Here is an 11,669-nt window from a genome sequence, read left to right as displayed (position 1 = left end):
CTAGCTATATAAGCAAAGGCTTATTAGCGCAGATCGCTGAATCTAAGGTGATTAAATATCTTTCTCCCCAAGACCACTGTGTCCACGGCCTGGATGACAGGTCTGAAAGCTATAATATCACAGCTAAGTGTTTATTATCTATCTCTACATGTAATAAATCAGCAAAACACCTGTTTTAAGTTTTAAATACTCCTATAATCAAATATACGTTGGCAATGATCTTTTACATAGATATGCCATACAAATAGATTTGATTAACACTTGCCTCTGGAGCAGGTTAAAGGGCGACCCTGAAATATTTCAGGATGAAAATGCCGCCCTGAAATCAAACCAGCAAATGCCATATGCTGTGAATATGCAAGTGTCTAACGATGTTATAATTCCTGCTGGGGCTGATAAATTCCTCTTATCCTTACAGGTAAAGAGAGGTCAGAAATTAAAAACATCTGAAACACTAATTTGCCTCTCCCATACAATGCAAAATCTGGTTATAACAATGACCCACACTCCTATGGTAAATATTGGAACTATTCTAATACATGTTATTGTGCATAACATGACCCCGCAGGATATAACCTTATCCAAGGGAACTACCATAGGATATGCGCTGGAATCAAGTTATTACACTTTTGGATTCCAGAATAATGTAATTGGGGTAATACCTGAAGGATACTTAACTGAAGAACAATTAATAGAACAATCCTTTGCATCTATGCCAGAGGGACTATTTACAATTCAGTCTATTTATCCTTTTAGCTCAGAGGAAGGCATCTGTAAAATTGAAGAAGCCTCTCTAGTGTTTGATCAGCCGATCAAAGTTCAAGAATACCCCAATACCATGGGGGCAATATAAATTATAATCAAGGGGACCTCACCTCTAGGTTGAAAGAAGCCTATGAGATAGGACAGCCTGAAATCTTTCCGGGATTTCAGCAAATAGTTGAAGAGCAAATATCTTTAGCTAATGGCTGTTCCAGTGATGATGAACGCCGACAGCTACGAGAACTCCTAATGGAGTACAAGGATATTTTTGCTAGGGATTCTTATGACTGTGGGACTACAGACCTGCACATTGCAAGAATACAAACAGATCCCAATGCACCACCTGTCTTTGTTAAACAATACAGACTTCCTTTAGCCTCATATGATTCTCTTGCAGAAATCATAAGGAACTTGGAAGAACGGGGTATCATCAGACAGATGCACAGTTCTTATAACAATCCTATTCTAGGTTTTCTTAAGCTTAATGGACAATGGCGTTTGTGTGCTGACTTAAGACAGCTAAACAAATGAGTGTACATGTCTGACTGGCCCATGCCATATATTGACCAGTGCCTAGCACAGATGCAGGGATCTAAAATATTCACTGCTATTGATTGTGCACAGGGATATTGGACAATAAAGGTACATGAAGAGGACCAATATAAGCTTGCATTCTCATTCCAAAAGGTCCAGTATGCATTCCAGAGACTCTCGTTTGGATACATAAATTCTGGACATGAATTTGTTGTATTCATGCATAAGGCTATGCCTGATGCACTGGAAAGGGGGACCTTATCATATGTTGATAATGTTTTAATCAAAAGCACAGACTTTGAAAAACACATCACAGAACTTAAACATGTCCTCAGCCAACTTAAAAGGGCAAGTGTCAAATTATCCCTACAGAAAGCTCAGTGGTGCCGCACTCATGTAAACTTCTTAGGACATGAAGTTACTTCTGAAGGGTTAAATCCTCAGAAGAAAAAGGTGGAAGCTATAATAAATTCTAAAAACCCAACTAACTTAAAGGAATTGAGATCATACCTGGGTATGACAAATTATTCTTGCAAATTTATTGATAATTATGCAGAATTAGCTAAACCACTGCTACTTCTTCTAAAGAAGGATGTGAAATGGCACTGGAGTGAGGCTCAAGAGACAGCCATCAAAGAGCTGAAGAGAAAACTCACTCAAGCACCTTGCTTAGCATACCCCGAAGGTGGTAAACCTTTCTTCTTAGAGACAGGTTACACAGATATAGGCATGGGTGCTGTTTTATACCAAAAGCATGATAATTTAAGCAAAGTCATTGCTTATGCGAGTAAAACTTTATCCCCAGTAGAAATAAAATTTAGCGATTGCGAAAAATCCCTCTTATCCACTGTATGGGCTCTACAAAATTTCCGCAGCTATATACAGGGCGAGAAAATTATTGTAGAAACATCCCACCAGCCTTTGCTATATCTGCAAAGTGAGAGAATAAGAGATGGGAATTTGTCTAATAGCCGCATAACAGCTTGGACTCTTTCCTTACATGGCTGGCCTTTTGAAATTCGCTATAAGCAGAATAAAAAGAATTCAGTTGCACAGGGGCTTGCTGAGCTCCACAACTGTACTGCTAAGGATCATGGGGCAGAGTTATTAGAAAATGATTTCCTGGAGGAACAATTACTTTGGATATATGTTGATGGTTGTTCTTACCATGCCACTATTGATAATGAGCGCAGATTAGTCGCTGGCATTGGTATAACTTGGGCCAATCGATTCCAAAGCATTTCTGTAGGTTTCAACATTGGACCAAGATCCAGTCAAGTTGCAGAACTAACTGCTGTTCTAAAAACCATTGAAATGGCTATTGAACATGGTATTCATGAATTTGTGATCATTACTGACTCAAATTACATGCGTGACAGTTTTGTTGAATACCTGCCAACCTGGAAAAGAAATGGCATGCAGAAAACTAACAACAAACCAGTCAAACATGGCAAGTTGTTCTGCGAGATTGATAATCTGGTTGTATCCAATGTTTAAACTATACACTGGAAGAAGACCAAGGGTCATTCCAGGGTTCTAGGTCCTGATAAGGAAGGCAATGACCTTGTGGATTCATTAGCCAAACAAGGAGCCATAACTGGAGAACTCCTTAATATCGACCACTTAATGGGTGCAGTTCAGGTAGAAGCCATTACCAGAAACCAGGCTAAACAACAGAGTGAACCTAACCTGGTACAATGGAGTCAGGATTCTCTTAGTGAGGACCTAATCACTAGTCAAAAAGAAGACCCCATTGTAGGCATCTTCTATAAACACATAGAAGATCCTGAAAGCAACCCTATCTCAAAAGATTATTGTATTGGCAAGGAAGATTTTAGAATCTTAACAAAATTCAGGTCACAATTCAAGTTACAGGATGGTTTGTTTTAATTAGAACCTCCAAAACTGGCATCCAGCAATGGGTGGTACCCACCAAGTTCAGAGGTCTAATGCTTCAACATGCCCATGATGCCCCCAAATCTGTTCATCCTGGCGCCAAATTGAGGTATGAAATATTTTGCGACTACTCCTTTTGGCCACACATGTTGAAAGATGTTCAAATTTACTGTCAAAGTTGTTTAATCTGTCCACAGTTCCAACCCACTGCGCCCACGCATACAGCACCATTGCAGAAAAGGGGGATGGTAATGCCATGGTCAGATATACAAATTGATTTTATTGGTCCAGTAACAAGGTCATCAAGAGGTAACAAATACATGTTAACAGTAACATGCCTATTCACTAAATGGGTAGAATGCATCAGTGCACCTAACAATAGTGCTGAAACATGTGCAGCTTTGTTCATCAACCACGTGTTTTCCAGATTTGGTTTACCCCAGCGAATCGAATCCAATCAGATGACCCACTTCACTAGCTAAGTGATGACCAAGATGTGGAAAATACTAGGGGTCAAAAGAAAGCTATGTAAAGCTGTTCCGATTAGCCAATAGAATGCAAGCTCAATCTGATTGGCTGATTGGATCAGCCAATCCGATTGAACTTGAATCTGATTGGCTGATTCAATCAGTCAATCAGATTTTTAATACCTTAATTCCGATTGGCTAATAGAATCCTATCAGCCAATCGGAATTCGAGGGACGCCATCTTGGATGACGTCATTTAAAGGAACCTTCATTCGGACTTAGGACATCGTTAGAAGAGGATGGATCCGCGCCGGCTGCTTCAAGATGGACCCGCTCCGCTCCGGATGGAAGAAGATAGAAGATGCCGCCTGGATGAAGACTTCCGAGCCTCTGGAGGACCTCTTCTGGCCGGATAGGATGAAGACTTCGGACCCTCTGGAGGACCTCTTCTGGACGGATCGGTGATACCCGGCTGGGTGAATACAAGGTAGGAAGATCTTCAAGGGCTTAGTGTTAGGTTTTTTAAGGGGGGTTTGGGTGGGTTAGATTAGGGGTATGTGGGTGGTGGGTTGTAATGTTGGGGGGGTATTGTATGTTTTTTTTTTACAGGCAAAAGAGCTGATTTCTTTGGGGCATGCCCCGCAAAAAGCGCTTTTAAGGGCTGGTAAGGTAATAGAGCTGTTAACTTTTGTAATTTATAATAGGGTAGGGCATTTTTTTATTTTGGGGGGCTTTGCTATTTTTTTAGGGGGCTTAGAGTAGGTGTAATTAGTTTAAAATTCTTGTAATCTTTTTTTATTTTTTGTAATTTAGTGGGGGGGGTTTTGTAATTTAGTTTAGTTGATTTAATTGTAGGTAATTGTAGGTAGTTTAGTTAATTTATTTATTGATAGTGTAGTGCTAGCTTTAATTGTAATTTAGGTTAGGATTTATTTTACAGGTAATTTTGTTATTATTTTAACTAGGTAGCTATTAAATAGTTAATAACTATGTAATAGCTATTGTACCTAGTTAAAATAAATACAAAGTTGCCTGTAAAATAAATATAAATCCTAAAATAGCTACAATATAATTATTCGTTATATTGTAGCTATATTAGGATTTATTTTACAGGTAAGTATTTAGCTTTAAATAGGAATAATTTATTTAATAAGATTTAATTTATTTCGTTTTGAGGCGGGAGTGCGGCGGTTTAGGGGTTAATACATTTATTATAGTGGCGGAGAGGTCCGATCGGCAGATTAGGGGTTAATAAGTGTAGGTAAGGTAGCGGCAACGTTGGGGGGTCAGATTAAGGGTTAATAAATATTATGTAGGTGTCGGCAATGTTAGGGGCAGCAGATTAGGGGTACATAGGGATAATGTATGTGGCGGCGGTGTGCGGTCGGCAGATTAGGGGTTAAAAATATTTATTATAGTGGTGGCGATGTGGGGGGGCCTCGGTTTAGGGGTACATAGGTAGTTTATGGGTGTTAGTGTACTTTAGAGCACAGTAGTTAAGAGCTTTATAAACCGGCATTAGCCCATAAAGCTCTTAACTCCTGACTTTTTTCTGCGGCTGGAGTTTTGTCGTTAGAGTTCTAATGCTCACTTCAGCCAAGACTCTAAATACCGGCGTTAGGAAGATCCCATTGAAAAGATAGGATACGCAATTGGCGTAAGGGGATCTGCGGTATGGAAAAGTCGTGGCTGGAAAGTGAGCGTTAGACCCTTTCCTGACTGACTCTAAATACCAGCGGGCGGTAAAAAGCAGCGTTAGGACCCCTAACGCTGCTTTTGACGGCTAACGCAGAACTCTAAATCTAGGCGTACGTTATTTCAGAAAGAACAAAGGCTTAGACTGTTGTATAAATAAAACCAGTGGGCTACTTCAAAGTGAATATTAGCATGATGGAGCTTCAGAGGTGTATGCCCATATATGGGCTTTCTGCCCAAGATGGGTAATGAACTCACAGCCCCCCTGTGGGGAATAGATGGTCCATCTGTGGGAATGATTGAATCTACAAACATGTTCAAGGAATTGTAGCTTTCACCATCTACATGTTAAATGATCCCCTGTTGAGCTATATACGCATCCTGCCCAGCCATGTGTTCTTTGGAAGCATAGAAGCCAAGAATTAAGATTTCAAAATATCTTAACCTATATACTTTTGATAACAAATTATCTATATAAATTTTCATCTAAGTTTAAGATACTCAAATGAACATGTATATTCAGACACATATTAAATATGAACATAAAAATCTGGGAGATTATCTATACCTAGGAAGTTGAAAGCTTGAGAGTTAAGATTTTAACATGTCTTAACCTATGTATTTTTTTAAATCATAGAAGTCTTAAGGATCTGAAGTTTGGACAAATCATATATATAGTTTTCATAAATATAAGATAATAATAATATGATGTTAGAAATAATACTGATGTTTCATATTAAAATAATCAGGAAAAATGACAAAATATGATCAATGTATATTAAACATATGACCAGACAGGTTTATTAATATAAAGAAATAGTGTATTTGATAAACATTTTATAGATTAGATAATTGAACTGCAGCAATATTTGAATGAAACTGTTTGTCTCTGTCTGCTGCCCCCAATGGCCTAAATCCAGTATTACAGCCAAAAGGCATTTGGCTGTTGAAAATGAAACTCCCCAGTAGCCAATGAGAGAAAAGGGTATATCCAAATCTATCGAATGATTAAGAAGTGAGGAGGAGTTTTGTCTCAGACAACCCTGCACAGAGAGAGAGGGATCTTGATGGAAACATTTTTGGTTGGTGACTACTTTTGCAATCCTGCTTGCTGCCATCTTTGCTTATAGAAGGATCAGTGTGCGAACACAATTTTCTGTAAGACAAATATGTTGGGACACTCTTTGTGGATAAGAGACTATCAAGTTTAATTCTCTTACAAATGTGCATAATTCCTCTAAACATATGACAATAGACATATTTGGAAATTAACTGAATTCTCAAACTGGTGATCTTATAAAGTATCAAGAAATAGATCCATTGTGGCTGCAGTCTAATTGAAGCTGATAAACTTAAAAGGATACTTTATAGTTTAGCTTGCATTCATAATCCTGCGTAGTTTAAAACCAATCTTTTGTTTGCCAAGTAATTTATAATTGTAGCCATATAAATATTTTTTAGAATTTGTCTCAATTGTAGATAATTCAGAATTTATTTCAGCTTAGATAAATTGGCATATAAACTGACTGTTTACATTAAGAAAATATATAAATTCTGGTGTTTTTATTAGAGTTGTATAGAATCATTTGTGGACTAAATAGTTTAAGTATATTTGTCTGGAAGTTAACAAACCATGCCTTGGCATCTCATTGTGATATTTAAATGCAACTCTGATTTGGGAGATTATTGTGAATAAGGTAATTTTTATGATCTTTGTATAGCATATTATAACAGTTTACACGTGTATAGTTTGATTCATAACCTGGATCCTATAAAATAATTCAATGTGTCTATAAATTTTAACTAATAAAAAGAATTTAGGAATTTACATTAATTTTATTATTTTGTATATGCATTTTATTGGGGTTTGTTTTAAAGAATAATTATTAAATATATTGTATTATAACCCGGCCATATACTGACATAAGGTCTAGTGAGCTCTATCTGAGGGACATTCAGTTTATCATTTACACATATTATAAATATCTACAATTAAGCATATATTTGAAATATATCTGTATGAAGTGTTTGTTAACAAAAATGTGCATTTATGTTAAGTTCTTTGTTAACAGAAGTATGAAACGGTATCATTTAGTGCTGCTCTAATCTTGGAACTGGAAGAGGATATATAGATTAAATATAAACATACAATAAATAATTATGCCATTGTGTACATCAACCGATAGGAACATTGTCTTCTAGATAATGAGTGACTGATATTGCAGCTGGAGTGAGCTTTATGGATCTATAAACAAAACCAGAATTAAAAGGACAGGTGGTTTATAGTTAGAGTAATATATGCTAAAATATATTTATGGCTGTGACGCTACTAAAGCTTTATAAAGATAAGTGAAAAAGCAGATGATCCTTAAGATGGCTGTTTTCAAAGGAAAACATACGTTAGTGTTTTTATATCAATCCAGACTCTTTGTATTCAAAAAGCACTTTGTATTAGGTTTAACCGAGACAACCAAGATAGTGAAGAGTAAAATTATTATTCATGCAAAGAAGAGTACAGAAAGGGTTAATTGACTTTAATTCACTGATAGAAGTTTTAGGCCGATGATATGACATTTTTTTTCTGACATAGACCATTTTCCGTCTGTAGTTTATTAGCCACTATTTGTTCCATATTGCCGGGCATCAAACTCTGCAGAAGGAAATAGAAGGAGATGTTCTGTAGGCCGTAGTCACCAGCAGCCATAGGAGCCCATTTATCAAACACCGCACGGACAATATTCCCATTCAGGAACCACCAGGTATTACAGCAATTGCATGTGCACCTGCGCCCCCTGCTCTCACACAAGATTAGGGATTGACAATAAATCTGGTCAGACCTAAACAGGATAATTTATGTTCATCATCCTTGAAGTGGTCAAGAGAGGTTAAGATGAAAGGGTCTTAAGACCCCAGCTACTTTATTAGCCTTTCAGATCCGTTCAAACTAGTCTGCAATGCTCGGGCTCTGGAGCTGTGTCCTGTGCTCCTTAAATAGAACCAAAAATCAGAAGAGGAGGACCAGAACCATGCATGAAAACCTAAGGGGTGCACAGAAGAACAGTTGTGAGGAAGGTCAGGAACCAGGATCTCCAACAGGAACCTGGAAGACAAAATAGTAATCCAGGTTCCAGTTGCCATAGGTCAGTAACAGAATACACAGTACAGAATTCACAGTGCAGAGAGGGTTAGGGACAGAAACATAACTCAATAAACAAGCTGGGGTCATAATATAGAGAGCCGATCAGGAAAATAAACCCCAGGATCTTCTAATGAAAATATCCAAGCACAGAATTTCATGGGGGCTTTTAAAGGTAAATAAATAATATTGTCCTTATTGCAGGTCACAATATCTGGGCTAATATTAAAGGATCCGTAAATACAGTAGATTTGCTGTACAAAAGCATGATAAAAAGACAATGTAATAGCACTTAGGGCCGATTTAACAAATGTCTGGTGAAATGCTTGTGCAATGCCGCCCCCTGCACTTTCACAGCCAATTGACCACTAGCAGGGGGTGTAAATCATCCCTAACTTATCTGGTCAGAATGATTGCTGTCTGCCACCTAACAGGTGGCGGACGAGTTAAAGGGACATAAAACCCACATTTTTCTTTAATAATTCAGATAGAGATTATAATTTTAAACAACTTTCTAATTTACTTCTATTACCTAATTTGTTTTATTCTCTTGGTATAATTTGTTGAAGGAGCAGCAATGCACTAATGGTTTGTAACTGAACGCATGTGTGAGCCAATCACAATCGACATATATATGCAGCCACCAATCAACAGCTAGAATCTAGGTTATGTGCTGCTCCCGAACTTGCCTAGAGAAAACTTTCAGCAAAGAATAACAAGAGAAGGAAGCAAATGAAATAATAGAAGTTAATTGGAAAGTTGTTTAAAATTGTATTCTCTATCTGAATCATGAAATAACATTTTTGGGTTTCATGTCCCTTTAAGGAGCAGCGGTCTTAAAGGGACATGAAACCCAAAACATTTATTTCATGATTTAGGTAGAACAAACAATTTTAAATAACTTTCCAGTTTACTTCTATTATCAAATTTCCTTCATTGTCTTGGTACCATTTGTTGAAGGAGCAACAATGCACTACTGGTTTCTAACTGAACACATGGGTGAGACAATGACAATCTGTACATATATGCAGCAACCAATCAGCAGCTAGAACCTAGGTTCTTTGCTGGTCCTGAGCTTTCCTAGATAAACCTTTCAGCAAAGGATAACAAGAGAATGAAGCAAATTAAATAATAGAAGTATATTGGAAAGTTGTTTAAAAGTGCATGTTCTGACTGAATCATGAAAGAAAACATTTGGGTTTCATGTCCCTTTAAGACCGCTGCTTCTTAACTTATGTTTCTGGTGAGCCTGAAGGCTCACGTGGAAACTGCTGCATTTGCAGCATGTTAAATCAGCCCCTATGTCTTAACATCAAATGTCTTGAGAATGGCCTTAGAGTAGGCCGAAACGCGTTGACTACTAGCTGGTAAGCATATTTGCAATTCCTTTATAAGTTTTTGTACAATCTACACTATATTTTTAGTATCCACAGGACACTCAGGAGAAAATAGAGAGACCACTAGGATCCATCACGAAGATTCTCATCATTTAGGACCCACCGCAAGGATTCTCACCACCAGGAAACAAGTTTGGCTTTATTTACAATTTACTTTATTTTTTTTATATACATTTTTAATTTACATTTTTGCATTTTTTCTTTTTCTCTGTTTTCTATTTTTTGCTATTTTTTGATACATTTTGGAACATTTGCACGTGCATTGTTTTATTTATTTTACCCATGTGGGTCACACAGGAGTTAAATCACCACTTTTTAACTTTTTGAATATTTGACTTTCCAATTTGTTTAATCTGTTTCATCTGATTGATCTGTGCACATCCACTGACACGACCATATTTCTTAAATTCACATTTAACTACTAAGAAGGTTTATAGCAACAAAGAATAACATTTGGTAGTACCCACCATTAGTTGCGGGGCCCTCAGAGATGAAGATCCATTAGTCTGCTAACTTATACTACTATCATAACCAGCTTAGCTTTGAACTTGTTTTAACAAGACATTACTTTTAAAGTGTTTTAAATTGTATATTGTGGATCCACAGTTTTATATAAATTGTATATAATAAATTGTATCTATTTTATGGTAATTTATGCCATTTGTTCACTCTATATAACAAATTGTATCTATTCACACCATTTGTTCATTCACTGCACGGTATCCCAGTTTCTCCATAAGCCACTATTAACTTAGGATTTATCCAAGTACACTGCACATCCACTACCAAATTGTGGTAACGCTTATGGTGAGATTCGCCAGTCACCTAGCCCTGATTGAGACACTCTGAACATTACCCTTTAAGTCTTAACATCAAATGAGCAGTAGATTTTTTTTCTTACAAATTTCTGTTATTTATATTTCCACTCCCCCTGTATCATGTGACAGCCATCAGCCAATCACAAATGCATATAAGTAAGTTCTGTGAATTATTGCACATGCTCAGTAGGAGCTGGTGACTCAAAAAGTGTAAATATAAAAAGACTCTGCACATTTTGTTAATGGAAGTAAATTGGAAAGTTGTTTAAAATTGCTGCTTTATCTGAAACATGTAAGTTTAATTATGACCTGAGTGTCCCTTTAACATTATCATGATTCCCCTCTGCTCTGATTCTAGTGCACTCCTCTTCAGTCACTCTACTATACTAATTGTTAGTTACCAAGTCTGGGCTAATATTAATATTTGCATGTGACTCCCTACTGCTCATGGGCAGGAGGCAATTGACAATCCTCTTCTAATTTTGCTGGGTCTGATACGCTGGCACTTTACTTAAAATATCCATAATTATATATTTATTCCAACAGCCTGATGAAACAGTTTTCTATTTGAGAAATGTGTTGCTGTGATTTTATGTGTTTTGATAAATACTTGTTTTTATACAACTTGCTGCTTGTTTGCCTACCTACTCTCATCCTAAGAAACCTGCCATCGCAACCTCTGACTTCCGTTAGGAGGAGGAGCAAGTAGGGTGCTACACGCTGTGGCTCCCATGCTTGCAACTCTATACACCCACTCCTGTCTTCAAGCGCTCTTTGGCCGAAGAGCCTTACCGGCCTAGACACTGGGTCCTGTGGCCCATGAAGTGGAAGTCTTATTAAGGCAACTACTAGCTTCGTGGCTGAAGCACCTGCTAAGAATTAAAAGATTTATAAGTCTGCCGTAACTCTGACAATAATATCATACTAACATTCGCCCGGCAGTGACACAAAGTATAATCAATCT

Source organism: Bombina bombina, chromosome 6 (genome assembly GCF_027579735.1).
Source record: "Bombina bombina isolate aBomBom1 chromosome 6, aBomBom1.pri, whole genome shotgun sequence".
Classification (NCBI taxonomy): domain Eukaryota; kingdom Metazoa; phylum Chordata; class Amphibia; order Anura; family Bombinatoridae; genus Bombina; species Bombina bombina.
The sequence above is the reverse complement of the archived record's forward strand: the minus strand, read 5'-3'. Positions refer to the sequence as shown.